Source organism: Nomascus leucogenys, chromosome 19, assembly GCF_006542625.1.
Source record: "Nomascus leucogenys isolate Asia chromosome 19, Asia_NLE_v1, whole genome shotgun sequence".
Classification (NCBI taxonomy): Eukaryota; Metazoa; Chordata; class Mammalia; order Primates; family Hylobatidae; genus Nomascus; species Nomascus leucogenys.
The window spans coordinates 70,640,746-70,657,556 of record NC_044399.1 but is presented as its reverse complement, the minus strand read 5'-3'; the positions used below and the strand labels follow the sequence as shown (position 1 = coordinate 70,657,556).

Genomic DNA, 16,811 nt, shown 5'->3' with positions numbered 1-16,811 from the left:
AGCCACTCATCGGCCAAGGAGCCCGTGGGAGAGCTGGTTGCCAGCAGGGCAAGGAGTCGCGGAGTTTTGTTTGGGACATGGGTTTCTTGTGCTGTTGGTGCATTCGGGTGGAGCTGACTAGAAGGCAGGTGGACACAGATGAATCAGACACTTGGGGGCCAGAGACTGGGAACCATCAAAGGCAATCAAAGCCAGGGAAGCGGAGAGAAGGGTCTAGAACAGAGCCTGAAAAACACCCACATGGACCTGGAAAGGAGAAGGGGAAAGTGCAGCCAGAGAGGCAGGAGGAAGACAAGGAGGGAATTGTCCAGTCCAGGATGAAGACCTGAGCCTGTGTTATTTCCCTGTGATGGTTACTATTGACTGTCAACTTGACTGGATTGAAGGATGCAAAGTATTGTTCCTGGGTGTGTCTGTGAGGGTGTTGTCAAAGGAGATTAACATTTGAGTCAGTGGACCGGGAGAGGCAGGCCTGCCCTCAACCTGGGTGAGCACCATCTAATCAGCTCCCATCTCAGCTAGGATAAATGCAGGCAGAGGAACGTGGAAGGTTAGACTGGCTGAGTCTTCCGGCCTCCATCTTTCCCCTGTACTGGGACATCGGACTCCCAGTTCTTCAGCATTTGGACTCTTGGCCCAGTGGTTTGCCGGGCCTCTCAGGCCCTCGGCCAAAGACTGAAGGCTGCACTGTCGGCTTCCCTACTTTGGAGATTTGGGGACTCGGACTGGCTTCCTTGCTCCTCAGCTTGCAGACAGTCTGCCTACTGTGGGACTTCTCTTTATGTTCGTGTGAGTCAATACTCCTTAATAAACTCCCTTTCACATATACATCTATCCTATTAGTATGTCCCTCTGGAGAACCCTGACTAATACATTCTCTCCACACAACTTCCCAATATGTTCCCTATTGAAGTTACAATAGTAATAATTCAATAGAGAAAATATTCATATAACTATTGGAAATTAAGAAAAGATTTCCCTCACATGCCACAAACTCTGAGGCATCTCTGCAAGGTGCGGTGTGGATAAGGGTGAGCGAAGGCAGAACAGCCTGGGACTGTGGTGTGGAGGGAGGCAGAAGGAGCCCTGTCTGTGGAGCAAACAGGACCCCCAGGGAATGCCACAAATATCCCTACCCTGTTCAGCTGGTGTGAGCGGGGTACAGGGCTATTTGGGGTGCCAAGCTCAATGGTATTGAGGTCTGCAAGAAGTGCCTCAGATGCCAGGTCCAGAGTGAGCCAAGGCCTCTGCAGTACTGTGGCTCCCCTTAGCAGAGCACACTGGCTCTAAAGAAGGCAGAAGTGCTACAAGCTTGGCTGCAAACTACAAGAGCAACACGTCATAGAGGACAAGTCGCTGCCCCAGCTCCCTCTTATATTGCCACATAAATCCAGAGAGCAGGCCAGGTGCCTGGCTCATCCCTGTAATCCCAACACTGGGAGGCCGAGGTGGGCGGATCACCTGAGGTCAGGAGTTTGAGACCAGCCTGGCCAACATGGTGAACCCATATCTAATGAAAATACAGAAAAAAATTAGCCGGGCATAGTGGCAGGTGCCTATAATCCCAGCTGCTTCAGACACTGAGGCAGAGGAATTGCTTGAACCCGGGAGGCGGAGGTTGCAGTGAGCCAAGAGGGCGCCACTGCACTCCAGCCTGGGCGACAGAGCGAGACTCCGTCTCAAAAAAAAGGAAAAAGAAAAAAAAAACAAACTCACACTTCATATTCTCTTAGTTCCCCAAATAAAGCCAGGGCATTTTTTTCCCCCTCTGATAATAAGCATCCCGTAAATGTGTTTCCTTTTTCACTTTGGCTTCCAGGAATCTCAGAGTGAAACCAGACACTACATGTTAACAACTTTGTCAGTCCTTACAGCCATCTTTTTCTCTCTATCTTGACTTTCTACTATGATTTACATTTACCCAGCCCATACTCTTTATTCTCAGGTACATTTTACAGTCTTTCTGTTGTGTTGTTGTTTGGGTTTTCTGGTTTTGGGGTTTTTTTTTTTTTTTTGGTAGGCGGGTGGTTGGCAAATCCTTCAAATACTTCTGGAATGGATGTGCCCTCACCACCGCCACTGTCAACCTGCTTCCCCCATGCTCTTCATGGAAAACCCCATGATGCAGCCTGGACCCTCCTCTCTCCTACCGCATCTGGTGAGTTACCCATCCAACCCCCTAAATATCTCTGCCACCCTTACTACAGCGGTCATAGCTCAACGTTCTCATAACTGAATGTAAATAGTGGCTCAAGCCCTCTTTCTACTTCATAACAAAAATGTTATTAGAACAGCATAAAGCTGGGGGCTGGCATGGTGGCTCATGCCTGTAATCCCAGCACTTTGGGAGGCCAAGGTGGGAGGATCACTTGAGGCAGGAGTTCGAGACCAGCCTGGCCAATATGGTGAAACCCCGTCTCTACTAAAAATATAAAAATTAGCCAAGTGTGGTGGCACATGCCTGTAATCCCAGCTACTCAGGAGGCTGAGGCTGGAGAATTGCTTGAACCCAGGAGGCAGAGGTTGCAGTGAGCTGAGATGGTGCCATTGCACTCCAGCCTGGGTGATAAGACTCCATTTCAAAAAAAAAAAAACAGCATAAGGGATGCCATGCTTACTTCTAACAATAACTGGAGACATAGATAAAGAGTTCTATTCATTCTCCCCCTAGTGCACCTACCTCCCATCCACCCCACCCTGCTACACACACACACACAGGCAAGAACAAAGGACTAGATTACAAACTGCCAGGTTCACTCCGTCTCAAAACAGGGCAAGACGTCTCAAGAAAAAAGAAAAAAGAAACACTAGGGACTTCCGAGCAGAGGCCACGTCCTGGGTGGCCGTGAGACGATTGATTCCCGCAGCGTCGCTCCCCAGACCCAGGGCTTCTGTACCACAGCGGAAGGGTGGGTATACTCTGCACAAGACACTTAAAGCAGCCCTTCACAACAGGCAAGAAGGCCAAGTGTGTCATACATAACCTGTAATTTCTGTGATGACATCAAGGTTGCTTTGCTTTGACCTAAGGGCATACATGTTCTTACACTAAGGACAATCACGAGGCATTCCCAGGACTGGGGTTAAGCGTGGTGGATTTTTTTTTTTTTTTTTTTTTTGAGATGGAGTCTCGCTCTGTCGCCCAGGCTGGAGTGCAGTGGCGCAATCTTAGCTCACTGCAAGCTCCGCCTCCCAGGTTCACGCCATTCTCCAGCCTCAGCCTCCTGAGTAGCTGGGACTACAGGCGCCCACCACCACGCCTGGCTAATTTTTTGTATTTTTAGTAGAGATGGGGTTTCACCATGTTAGCCAGGATGGTCTAGATCTCCTGACATCGTGATCCGTCCGCCTCTGCCTCCCAAAGTGCTGGGATTACAGGCGTGAGCCACCATGGCCGGCCTAGAAGTGGATGTTCTTTATAACAGCGGATGAGATTCTAAAACAAAAACATAAAGTGGGATGGAAGGAAGAGAAGAAGCATTTGGAGAAGAGTTTCTACAGGTGAGAGGTGCCTTGTCCTCCCCTCTCCCACCCCAGGGGGCAGGAGCAGCCCACAAGGCTCCTATGACGTGAAAGCTTCCAGGAGGACCCTCTCGGAAGCTTAGCGAGGATTTCAGAAATAGGTAAAGGGGGCCGGGTGCAGTGGCACACGCCTGTAATCCCAGCACTTTAGGAGGCTGAGGTGGGTGGATCACTTGAGGTCAGGAGTTCGAGACCAGCCTGGCCGAAATGGTGAAACCCCCTTCTCTACTAAAAATACAAAAATTAGCTGGGCATGGTGGTGCACGCCTGTATTCTCAGCTACTTGGGAGGCAGAGGCAGGAGGATTGCCTGAACCCAGGAGGCAGAGGTTGTAATGAGCTGAGATTGTGCCACTGCACTCCAGCCTGGGTGACCGAGCCAGACTCCATCTTAAAAAAAAGAAATAGGTAAAGGGAATGTTGTGTCCTAACTGGAGTCCTCAGAATTAACCTTGCTCAAACAAAGCCTGAAAGAGCCAACCCTAGCTAAGGTGAAGGGTGTTCCTGCTCAGCAACCCACAGTCTCTGGGAAGACTGGAAGAGACCTTCAAGAGTTCCCGTAACCTTGCAGTGTGAAAGCAAAGCGTGAGTGATCCGAGGGAAAGTCCTGTGCTACCCCAGAAGGAAAAAGGTCGAGCCAAAGGAACCCACCCAAGAGGTGGACAGGTGGAGACCACCGTAGGTCATCCGCACAAGCCAATCATAAATGCCTGGTAGAGTTGGATCGTGCTCACACTGAATAAATGGTAAAGAATTCTGTGTTCACCCCAGCAGGAAAGGGAAGGAACTTAGTTGCAGCCATAGTGGTGGTTCAGTATTCCATCCATTCAGGTCAACCAAAAAAAAATATATGGAATATGGAAAAATATAGAACCCAAGAAATATGGGCTGTGAGTTCAATCCCATCTGGAGAGCATGGATTTAGCAACTAGAACGGGATGGAGAGCTTCTCCCTGTGGCTCCAGGAAAATTATGCTAGTGATGAGCAGCCCAGACCGCACACATTCGGTGTCAGAACTCTGTCCAGCAAGCAGCCCCAGGCAACGCCTGGCAACCCCAGGGGATCCAGAACGTGAATGCTTTTCCCTCAAGAAAGTGTATTCCAAACCTAGGAAGGTTTGAAACTAAATATATAGGCAACGAAGTAAATCCAACCTGTAGTATTAATACATTTGTGCTAAATTTAAGACAATCTATATTTGGTATTATAATTTGTAAGAAAATTCAGCATACTAAAAGATTTGAAATTAGCCGGTGATAGCAAATTAAAATATAAAATGAAGCACTTGATTTTAGACTCGTGCTTTCTTTTTCAGTTGAAATGTATGAAATAATTTGATTAGGTTTGTAAACAATGTTGGAATGTTGAAGAGTCCTTGAGATTCCCTATGAATATTAATTTGCCTTATTTACTTAGTTTTTGATTGTTAAAATCAAATCCTCAAAATACACCAAATGTGTAAACTCAGTTTAAAAATGTTTCTAGGCATTTAACTGCATTGTGAATGAAGCTGATTATTTAAGAGAGTTGCGTGTCTTTGACTTTCATTATTATGCAATAATCAGTGAGAAGGTAAACTTGGTGGCTCTTATTTAGCACAATTTATTAAAAGAATAATTAGAGCCAGGCGCGGTACCTCACACCTGTAATCCCAGCACTTTGGGAGGCCGAGATGGGTGGATCCCCTGAGGTCAGGAGTTCGAGACCAGCCTGGCCAACATGGTGAAACCCGGTCTCTAATAAAAATACAAAAAATTAGCCTGGCGTGGTGGCATGCGCCTGTAGTCCCAGCTACTCTGAAGGCTGAGGTAGGAGAATCGCTTGAACCCAGGAGGCAGAGGTTGCAGTGAGCCGAGGTTCTGCCATTGCACTCCAGCCTGGGTGACAGAGTGAGACTCTGTCTCAAAAAAAAGAAAGAATAATTACGTTTATAAGCTGAACTTACAAGAAGCTTAAGGAAAAAATAGGTTTAAAATGTACTTTAACAAACTGACTGTTAATTTCTTTAAGGAAACAAAATGGTAATAAACAGTTCATTCAGTACACAAATACCAGCATCAACATGAAAAGCTCTCCTTGACTTTAGGGTCCACATGCCAAAGGGCAAGGTCCAATGGAGGCCACCAGAGAGAGTGCCCCACCCATGCCAAGACCACCTGCAGCAGCGCCACCCTGGACTGCCCTTTCGCCAGGCAAGTGGACAGGGCAAACATGGACAGGCCCCCAGCACCAGTCTGAGAGGCCGAGAGGCCAAGAGGGTGGGCTTCATGCCCCCACTACCCGTGTCCCCACATCACGAGACTCTGTGTGCACCCCCACCACACCCCTCCCCTCTTTCTTCCTTGCTCTGTTTTTCTCCACAGCACTCATCGCCATTTGATAATGAATGTTATGTATTTCGGTTATTATCTTTCTGCACATACAACCAGGCACCGAGACTTAGGCTCACTCAGTCCTAAATCCCCAGCACCTAGAAAGGTACCTGCGCTTGGTCTGTCCCCATAAATCTGTGTTGCATGAAGGCACTGATGGCCTCAGCTCTTGTTTTGTGCCTCTCTCCCTGTCTGGACTGCCAGCTCCCTGACCTCAGGAACTACCTTACTCACTGCTCAATCTCCGTGCCCAGCACCAACCCAGAAAAAAACAAAACAAGAGTCCGACCCATGTAAAAGTGACTCCCTGTGGGAAGCCAGGCAGGGCCTTCGGAATCAAACGTGATCTGGAATTCTGGTTTTGCCACTTACCAGCCATAAGGGAACCTTGGACAAGTGACTCAAGGTTTCTGATCTTCAGTTTCTTCAGCTGGAAATGGGTATGATCATACCTGCCTCACTCTGTTCTTGTTGGTATTAAATGAGTTAATGTAAGGCAAAGTGTCTAACACTGAGCCTTTTTTTTTTTTGTATAAGCAAAGCCCTCACATTGTAGGTGCTCAGTGAAAATCAATTTCTTTACTCTCATGGTAGGTACTCAAAGAAAATCAATTACTGGCTGGGCACTGTGGCTCACGCCTATAATCCTAGCACTTTGAGAGGTCAAGATGGGTGGATCACGAGGTCAGGAGATCAAGACCATCCTGGCCAGTGTGGTGAAATCCCGTCTCTACTAAAAATACAAAAATTAGCTGGGTGTGGTGATGTGAGCTTGTAATCTCAGCTACTCGGGAGGCTGAGGCAGGAGAATCGCTTGAACCCAGGAGGCGGAGGTTGCAGTGAGCCGAGGTCACGCCACTGCACTCCAGCCTGACTGAGCAAGACTCCATCTCAAAAAAAAAAAAAAAAAAAGAAAGAAAAGAAAATCAATTCTTTTACTCATTTTAACCTCCTCCAGTTGCTGCAGAGAAAGCTCTGCTTCCCTCCCCCTGAGCTTCAGGTGCTTGACTTACATTTACTCCCCTGGGGAATGACAGGCGTCAATATGGGCCGGCTGGAGAGCCTGGCAACTGAGCCCCAGAGGAAGGCCCCAGCTTCCTGCAACTTGGGCTGCCGGATGGGAGCAGAAGAATCAGTTCTTGGTTGGGAATTTGGAGACACCAACAATTTTGGGAACTTCAAGAGCAGGAAGCGAAAAAAGATGTGAGAGAAAGGGGAAACAGCCCCCCTCCCCACCCCCAATCACAAAAATGAGGAGCCCAGGAGAGCCACCTCCTGGGAAGGGACAAATTCCCGGTTCCCACTCAGACCCATCTCCAGCCTGGTCCAGAACTGAGTCCTGAACTCAGCTCCCACTCCCACACCTCCATCAGCCCCAACCCCACTAGTAACCTGTCCCAGGCCCAATTCCAACAAAGAGAAGGGGTGGGGCCCTGGAGAAAGCGAGGTTCCCCAAATCACGAGAGAATTCCCTGGCCTCTCCGCCATCTGTTTCCACTTCCCCTGGTCTCTGTCTTCCTGTGTTTATATGCCTCATTCCGTGCTTCGGCCATTCCCTCCTCCACAGGCTCTCTCTCTGCCTGTCTCTGGCTCATTCACTCACATATTGCACAGCAGGTATGTGCTGGGGAAGAGGGAGCAGGCCGGTGAGTGTGAGCAGAGGAGGCAGAGGATGGAGCCAGAGAGGGAGGCAGGGGCTGGATCACGGGGACCTCCAGGGCGTGGAAGGCGGGAGGAGTTTTCTCCTCTGTGAAATGGGGAATTATTGATGAGTTAAACAAGGCGACACATGACCTGATTTACATTTTTTAAAGTCACCTTCAGGCTGCTGTATGAGGATGAACCTTTAGGGGTGAGAGTTGGCAGGGGATGCTGTTGCCAAAGTCCCAGAAGAGAGGTGACGATGGTGTTTGGGACTGGAGGTGGCTGTGACAACAGTGAGAAGATGTCAGATTAAAAGCAGATCATAGCAGGGTGCGGTGGCTCACGCCTGTAACCCCAGCACTTTGGGAGGCTGAGGTGGGTGGATCCTCCGAGGTCAGGAGTTCAAGACCAGCCTGGCCAAAATGGAGAAACCCCATCTCTACTAAAAATACAAAAAAAAAAAAAAAATTAGCCAGGCATGGTGGCGGGCGCCTGTAATCGCAGCTACTCAGGAGGCTGAGGCAGGAGAATCACTTGAACCCAGGAGGCGGAAGTTGCAATGAGCTGAGATGGCACCATTGCACTCCAGCCTGGGTGACAAGAGCGAAGACTCCGTCTCAAAAAACAAAAGGGTAGATAGTCAATCTTGGAGGAAGACCATCAGCTCAGCACTGGCTGGGTAGGGCCTGTGGGCAAGGAAAGTACGGCTTCCTGAAGAAGCTTTGTATCCTGCTGAGAAAGTGAGAGCAGGGTTAACTGAGCGGGAAGAGGGGGCAGGAGTGGGTTAAACGCGCAATGTAGAAAGAGGAACTAAAAGGGCCAGGGGCGTGGTGGCTCATGCCTGTAATCCCGGCACTTTGGGAGGCCCAGGGAGGCAGATCACTTGAGGTCAGGAGTTCGAGACCAGCCTGGCCAACATGGTGAAACCCTATCTCTACTAAAAATACAAAATTAGCAGGGCATGGTGGCACGTGCCTGTAATCCCAGCTACTCGGGAGGCTGAGGCAGGAGAATCCCTTGAACCCAGGAGGCAGAGGTTGCAGTGAGCCAAGATCACGTTATTGCACTCTAGCCTAGGCAACAAGAGCAAAACTCCATCTCAAAAAAAGAAAAGAAAAAGAACTAAAAAGAGCTCAATTTGGGATAGACTGTGTTTGAGGTCCCTGTTAGACCCTAAGGTGAGATGTCAGGGCAGAAGTTGAATAAACAATCCGGGCAGGAACACACACTCACACACATTGACCCCAATCCCATGAGCCCCATTGTCCTGAAGAGATATCCCTGCTCCTGCCCAGCTGGTCCCTGACCCCTGACCCCTGGCTATGCTGGCCTCGGATCTGTGTCTCCTTCTCAAGTCGTTGGCCCCCAGGGCCACTGGCCCTCAGTCTCCACTGGGTGCACTGGAAAGGCAGGATGAGGTAAAAGAAGCCCCATTAAAACCATGCCATCAGCAGCTCAAACACCAGAAAGTCCCCAGCTTTTGCAACAGCTCATAAGGACTGGTGTTTCCTGCCAGCAGTGACACCCTGCAGGTTTCCAAACTCTGCTTCTCTTTGTTTTGTAAAGCAGTGTTCTATCAGTCCCCGAAAGCCCCTGGAGTGGATCACACCTCCCTAATCTACTGTGTTCTGCATTTATCTACATCCGCAGTGTTTGTTGTGGTCTTGTTGCTAGAGGCCTGGTTCCTCCTGCCTGGTTTATAAAATCCATGTAACCCAGGATTTTTTGTGGTGTGGATACTCTATGTTGAAAGGACATGCATGCTTTTTATTTTATTTATTATTATTATTATTATTATTATTATTATTATTATTATTATTATTTTGGAGATGGAGTCTGTCTCTGTTGCCAGGCTGGAGTGCAGTGGCGCGATCTCGGCTCACTGCAGCCTTCACCTCCCAGGTTCAAGCGATTCTCCTGCCTCAGCCTCCCGACTCGCTGGGACTACAGGCGCTCGCCGCCACGCCCGGCTAATTTTTTTTTTTTTTTTTTTTTTTTGTATTTTAGTAGAGACGATGTTTCACCGTGTTGCCCAGGCTGGTCTCCAACTCCTGAGCTCAGGCAATCCGCCTGCCTCGGCCTCCCAAAGTGCTGGGATTACAGGCGTGAGCCACCGCCCGTGGCTGACATCCATGCTTTTGAAATGCCACAAGGGCACTGGGGACTGGAAGCAGCAACGGAAACAGGAAAGGTTCCCTTGTCCCCGTCGCAGGGCGTGTGACAGCGCGAATGGCTCGCTTTTTCAGAATCCCACTGCTCAAACCTCTAGCGGGAGCCTGCTGACGGGCAGCTTGTGGGGCTCCAACCCCACGGCAGCATCCGGGGGTGAATGCTTACAGCTCCTGAAGCCCCAGTGGGCGTGTGTGACGGGGGGTTCTTTTAGTTTTGCCGTCTGTAGGCGGCTTGTGTTCATCAGCTCTATTAGACTTTCTGCCTTATCACAAGCACAGAGGGCTTTCTGTGTCCTGGGGTTCTTGCCTTGGTGTACTGGAAGAATGGGATCACATGTGGGCTTGGAGAATGAGTGTAAGGTTTTTTATGGAGTGGTAGCTCTCAGCGAGGTGGATGGGGTGGCCAGAAGGGGGATGGAGTGGGAAGGTGGTTTCCCCCGGCCCGGAGTCGGGCCACCCAGTGCCCGGGCTCTCCTCCAACCGCCTCGGCCAAACTCCGCAAATCATTCTGCTGGTCAGTGACCTGCCGGCATCCGCCTGTCAGTGTGCTCTTATGCCCGTGCGTTCCCCTCCACGTCCAGCCGCTTCTGTGTCTGCCCTCTAGGGTCTCAGGGCTTTTATAGGCACAGGATAGGGGTGTGGCAGGCCAGGATGGTCTTGGGAAATGCACCATTTGGGCATGAAAACAGAAATGCCTGTCCTCGCCAAGGTCCGTGGGCACAGGCCCGGGGGTGAAGCCCTAGCCAGAGACCCGCCCTTCTCTCCCCAGCACTTCCCTGCCCGACTCCCGTATCAGAACCAAATGGTTTTCTGTCTTCTCGACAAGATCACAAGGTTCTATGAAGCCAAGCACAACCAGAGGGTCCTGGGTGGGGGGGCATCATCTGCCCACAGCGTGGCAGCTCTTGCCTGTGTCAGAAGCACAGAAATGAAGGGACCCTACCTTCAGGAACAGCACAGTTAAGGGGAAAATAAGGCTGGGCGCGGTGGCTCATGCTTGTAATCCCGGGACTTTGGGAGGCTGAGGCGGACGGATGGTGAGGTCAGGAGATCGAGACCAGCGTGGCCAACATGGTGAAACCTTGTCTCTACTAAAAATATAAAAAAGTTAGCCGGGTGTGTTGGCGCGCCTGTAGTCCCAGCTACTCTGGAGACTGAGGCAGGAGAATCGCTTGAACCCGGAGGCGGAGTTATGGTGAGCTGAGATCACACCATTGCACTCCAGCCTGGGCAACAAGAGCGAAACTCCATCTCAAAAAAAAATAAAAACCAAAACGGAAAATATACAGGTTCACAAGCATGGAGTGAGTGGGACCCCAGAAATAAGGTGTCCAGGGAGGGCTTTCTGGAGAAATGGTGCCTCAGCCACCCCTGGAAGAGCCACAGTCCAGAACCTCACCCTCCAGACTTTCCACCTACACACCTGCCTGTCAGAGGACAGCAAACTCCAGGAGAGCCACTTGCCACAAGTATATAGTATCTAATACATTTGTTTGTTTTCATATAAAATTAATTTCAAATTAAATATTCCCGGATGATGAGGAGTTACCTACTGGGTACAAGGTACATTGTTTGGGTGATGGAGACTCTAAAAGCCCTGAGTTCACCACTCCACAATCTATGCATGTCACAAAATTACACTTGTTTCCCATAAATTTATAAAAATAAATAAAGCTGGGCCGGGTGCGGTGGCTCACGCCTGTAATCCCAGAACTTTCGGAGGTTAAGGCGGGTGGATCGCCTGAGGTCAAGAGTTCGAGACCAGCCTGGCCAACATGGCTAAACCCCATCTCCACTAAAAATACAAAAAAAAAAAAAAAAAAAAATTAGCCGAGCATGGTGGCGAGCGCCTGTAATTCCAGCTACTCAGAAGGCTGAGGCAGGAGAATCGCTTGAACCCGAGAGGTGGAGGTTGCAGTGAGCCGAGATCGTGCCACTGCACTCCAGCCTGGGCAACAAGGGTGAGACACGGATCTTTTGAGCCCAGGAGTTCAAGGCTGCAGTGAGCTATGATTGAGCCAATGCATTCCAGCCTGGGCGACAAAGCCAGGCTCATCTCAAAAAATAAAGAAATTCTGACACATGCTACACCATGGATAAACCTTGAAGATATTATGCTGAGTGAAATAACCCAGTCACACCGGGACAAATATTGTATAATCCCACTACCTAAAGCAGTCAGATTCATAGAGACAAAAAGTAGAATGATGTGGTCGCCAGGGGGACGGGTTGGTGGGCGGGGAATGCGGAGTTGCTGTTACATGGGTTTAGAGTCTCAGTTTCGCAAGATGCAAAGAGTTCCCGCTGGGCGCGGTGGCTGACGCCTGTAATCCCAACACTTTGGAAGGCCGAGGCGGGCGGATCACGAGGTCAAGAGATCGAGATCATGCTGGCCAACATGGTGAAACCCCGTCTCTACTAAAAATACAAAAATTAGCTGGGCGTGGCGGCGGGCGCCTGTAGTCCCAGCTACTCAGGAGGCTGAGGCAGGAGACTCACTTGAACCCAGGAGGCGGAGGTTGCAGTGAGCCAAGATCACGCCACTGCACTCCAGCCTGGCAACAGAGCGAGATTCTCTCTCCCAAAAAAAAAAAAAAAAAAAAAAAGATGAAAAGAGTTCCGTGGATGGTTGCACAGCAATGAATGTGCCGCATGCAACAGAAATACATACTTAAAAACGGTTAAATTTTATGTGGTGTGTATTTTACCACAATTTTTTATGCAAAAGGCAAAGTTTTAAAAAATTACTGCAATCAGTATTAAACCTTATTTCATATTTCTAGTTTACTCTTTCGCCCTTAGGAAGTTGGGTTTTTTCTTTTTTCGCGTATGTTCCCAACATCAGGGTAGCAGCGCCACCGTGTGGTCACAGCTGCAGATGCCAGTCTGCAAGAAGAGAGACTCCCCTCCACCCCAACTATTTTTTAATACAGGTTGAGCGACCCTAATCCCCAAATCCAAAATCCGAAAGGCACCAAAATCCAAAATTTTCTGAGCCACAAGTGGAAAATTTCACACCTGACCTCATGTGACAGGTTTCAGTCAAAATGCCGTCGAAACTGTTTCATGCACAAAATTATTTAAAATAATATATAACATTACCTTCATAGCCTGGACAACATAGCAAGACCCTGTCTCCACAAAAAATTTAAAAATTAGCCAGGACTGGTGTTGCGTGCCTGTACTCCCAACTACTCAGGAGGCTGAGGCAGGAAGTCACTTGAGGGCAATCAATCTGCATTATACTTCTAAGTAGCTGAAGTGAAACATTAAACAGTAAAGAGATCATTCTTACATAGCTAAGAGTATTCAATTATTCAGCTCCTGAGAACTATTTGGCTACACTTACCTCTCATTATCTTTCTTTTGCCAACTTGTAACTCATTCTAGCTTAAATCACAAACACTTTCTGGTTCACATCTTAGAGTCTAAAAAGGTTTGCGAAGCCCCTAAAGGTGTTGAGGCAGCTCGGCATGAGAGCGTGATAGCTTCTGTTTCATCCCCAGATCTATTAAATGGAGTTCAGAAACCAGGACGATTGTATGTATAAGCCCCAGATTTAAAAGACTCTGAAAAAGAGCTTCTTGAGTTTTACTCTTGACACACTAAATGCAATCCACAGCCTCTCTGCCCTAACAGACTTTTGTGTTCCTTTCCTCTTTTTTTTTTTTTTTTGAGACAGAGTCTCACTGTTGCCCAGGCTGGAGTGCAGTGGCGCGATCTCGGCTCACTGCAGGCTCCATCCCCTGGGGTTCACGCCATTTTCCTGCCTCAGCCTCCCGAGTAGCTGGGACTACAGACGCCCGCCACCACGCCTGGCTAATTTTTTGTATTTTTAGTAGAAACAGGGTTTCACTGTGTTAGCCAGGATGGTCTCGATCTCCTAACCTTGTGATCCGCCCGCCTCAGCCTCCCAAAGTGCTGGGATTACAGGTGTGAGCCACCGCGCCCAGCCTCCTTCCCTCTTTTATAGTAAAATTAGGAAGTGGGGAGAGGGGACAAGTAAGTAAGGGTATCTGCACAGGCTGAGCAACCCCACCCTCAGCCTTGCTGAGTTCTCTCCACCCAGAGGACACTGTACTCCTGCTCTGGGAAGACAGTGCCTCCCGCCAGGGGATTCCGCCAACCACTGCTCCCTGCAGTCGGGGTTACCAGTGATGGTTCTTCCCCCAGCGTCACCCTACGGTGTCTTGGCAGCCTGCCTGCTTCACAGACTGCCTCGAGAGTCCCTCAGAGTTATTTCCTTAAAGGCCAAATGCAAGCGTATCTTCACTGACGGGGTTTCAGAGCTTCACTTTGCAAGTTTTGAGGCAGAGACTCAAGCTGATTTTGCTGAGAAGGACATGAGAGCCGAGAGAGAATCAAGCAGAACAGCGGCTCTCCTCCCATTCACGGCATGTAATGCTCTGGGCCCAGCTGCACCTGCCATGGCCTCCAGGGACCTGCTGGAGGGGTCTCCCAGCCCCGCCTGGTATAAGCCAAGCCTGCTCCAGACTCAGGATCTGCCCTAAGGGCTGGGATCGCACAGCCTTAGGTAAGCCTGAGTCAGTCTGAATGTAATCTACCCTCCCTACACCCCTCCCCAGTCCCAGCCTCTCTGAGGGGTCTCATAGCCACCCAGCCTGCCTGCGACCTTTGCTGGCAATAGCTTTTCTTCCCATTAACTCTTTTTGTTTTGTTTTTGAGATGGAGTTTCACTCTGTTGCCCAGGCTGGAGTGCAATGGCGCGATCTTGGCTCACTGTAATCTCCGCTTTCCAAGTGCAAGCAATTTTCCCCCCTCAGCCTTCCGAGTAGCTGGGACCACAGGCACCCACCACCACGCCCGGCTAATTTTTGTATTTTTAGTAGAGATGGAGTTTCACCACGTTGGCCAGGCTGGTCTTGAACTCCTGACCATGCCTGGCCCCCATTAACTTTTAATAATAAAACATGGTGGCTGGGCGCGGTGGCTCACGCCTGTAATCCCAGCACTTTGGGAGGCTGAGGCGGGCAGATCATGAAGTCAGCAGATGGAGACCACCCAGGCTAACACGGTGAAACACCCCGTCTCTACTAAAAACACAAAAAAATTAGCCGGGCGTGGTGGCGGATGCCTGTAGTCCCGACTACTCCGGAGGCTGAGACAGGAGAATGGTGTGAACCTGAGAGGCAGAGCTTGCAGTGAGCCGAGATCGTGCCACTGCACTCCAGCCTGGGCGAAAGAGCAAGACTCCATCTCAAATAATAATAATAATAATAATAATAATAATAATAATAAAAATAATAAAACATGCTGCCTGATTACAGGAACTTAAACTTGTTTTGTTTACCCAAGCTGACATTTAAAAGTTACTAATAACTTCTTTGTTTAGGGAAGTTAGCAAGTGACTTCGTAAACCCTGAGCAGCTCCCCTTAACTGTTTAAGTGGGAAGCCAGCCGTCGCCTACCCCAGGCAGGGGAGGCAGGACTTCTCCAGTGGCTCAGGGGAGACTGCCCTTCTTTGCCAGTTTTGGTTTGCAGACAGGCCACTGAAAGGTGGGGCCAAAAAGCTTCTGTGAAGCAAAGAAATTTGAGACCCTAGTCCCTTTCTTTTGGAGGTCTAATGTCCTTAGAACCTCTGTGATGAACAGAGATGGCTCTAGCTAAAGTCTGCTGACGGGAAAGGGCACCAAAGGGCCCGAGGGAAGCCCATTATGACTGAAGAGGAAATAGAACTAGTGACCCTGTGTCTTAGTCAGCTTGCACTGCCATTGCAAAACACCACAGACCGAGTGGCTTAAACAAAAAACATTTATTTCTCACAGTTCTGGAGGCTGGGAAGCCCAAGGTGAAGGTACTGGCAGATCCAGTGTCTGGGGAGGGCTCGCTTCCTGGTTTGCAGACAGCCACCTTCTTGCTGTGTCCTCACGTGGATGAGAGAGCACACTCTGGCCTCCTTCTCTTCCAACAAGGGCACAAATCCTATCGTGGGGACCCCACCCTTACAACCTCATCTAAATGTAATTATCTCCCAAAGGCCCCACCTCCAAATATCATCACACTGGGGAGTAGGGCTTCCACCTATGAATTCAGGGTGGGGAGGACAGAAACATTCAGTCCCTAGGACCCTGTATCAGTGCTAAGGCCTGGTAGGGTTTGTGAGGGAAGCCAGGTTTGGCACAGGCTGTAGGTGCCCCCTGACCAGATAGATGCTGAGAAGATGTGCTTTGAGGACGTCAGCTGAGCAGGGCTATGAACTGAGGTGTTTTTTTCTCTGGAGCCTGAGGACACGGTGCAGTTGCTCAGCAGCACTAACGAGGGACTGGGTGTGCCCTGAGCAAGCTGTCATTGGGGGTTAAAGACTGAAACTCTCACAGCCTAGGTGCCTAGTGGCTTCCGGGACAGAGCTAAGCGGGGCACAACAGGGGTAGATGGTCTGTTCCATTAAACTTTTGAAGCTCGTTGTCTGAGGTAATACCCAAAGTTGATTGTCTCGTGCCAAGGAAATTGAGGATGCGGGCACACACAAGGAGTGAGTTTAAGAGCAGAGGTTTACTAGGCAAGAGAAAGAGAAAAGCTCTCTCTCCTGCAGAGAGGGAGGGGCTCCCAAGGATATCCAGCCCAAAAGGGACCTCACCTGCTTTGTTGATTGTTGAATGGCCCAGCTAATTCTGGTTGCAGTGGCAGAGGGCTTACCTCCACGAGCAGCTGAAAGTGCCTCCTGTGAGTGACCGACTCATCCAGGCCTTGGACCAAGAAAACAGCTCCTCAACTGCATCAGCTGGACCATGGTACAGACCAGAGACAGGGCAAGAAAAGCAGCAGAGGCTGTTGGCCCGTGCAGAGAAGAAAGCTGCCGGCAAAGAGGGCATCTCCATGAAGACCCCAACTGTCCCACGAGCAGGGTTAACCCCGACAGCACCTGGTGGAGAACAAGAAGCCTCAGCTGGTGGTGACCGCACATGACTCTCGTCGAGCTGGCTGTCTCCCTGTCTGCGCCGTGTCCTACAGTGGGGTTCCCTTACTGCATTATCCAGGGGAAGGCAGGACGGAGATGCCTGGTCCGCAGGAAGACCCCAGAAAGACTGTCACCTTCACACAGTCTCACTGGGAAGACAAAGCAGCTCTGGCTAAGGTGGGG

The 16,811-nt window shown here is 49.8% G+C and overlaps 1 protein-coding gene across 1 annotated transcript in view; it reads right to left on the bottom strand.

Moving 5' to 3' along the window:
* Positions 1-16,394, bottom strand: part of ASGR2 (asialoglycoprotein receptor 2) — a 42,175-nt gene extending 25,781 nt beyond the window's left edge. Inside the window, exon 1 of the mRNA XM_030800173.1 lies at positions 16,367-16,394. The gene's annotated coding sequence lies outside the window, so the exon portion shown is untranslated. The remainder of the gene's footprint in view (positions 1-16,366) is intronic.
* Between the last annotated feature and the right edge of the window lie 417 nt (positions 16,395-16,811).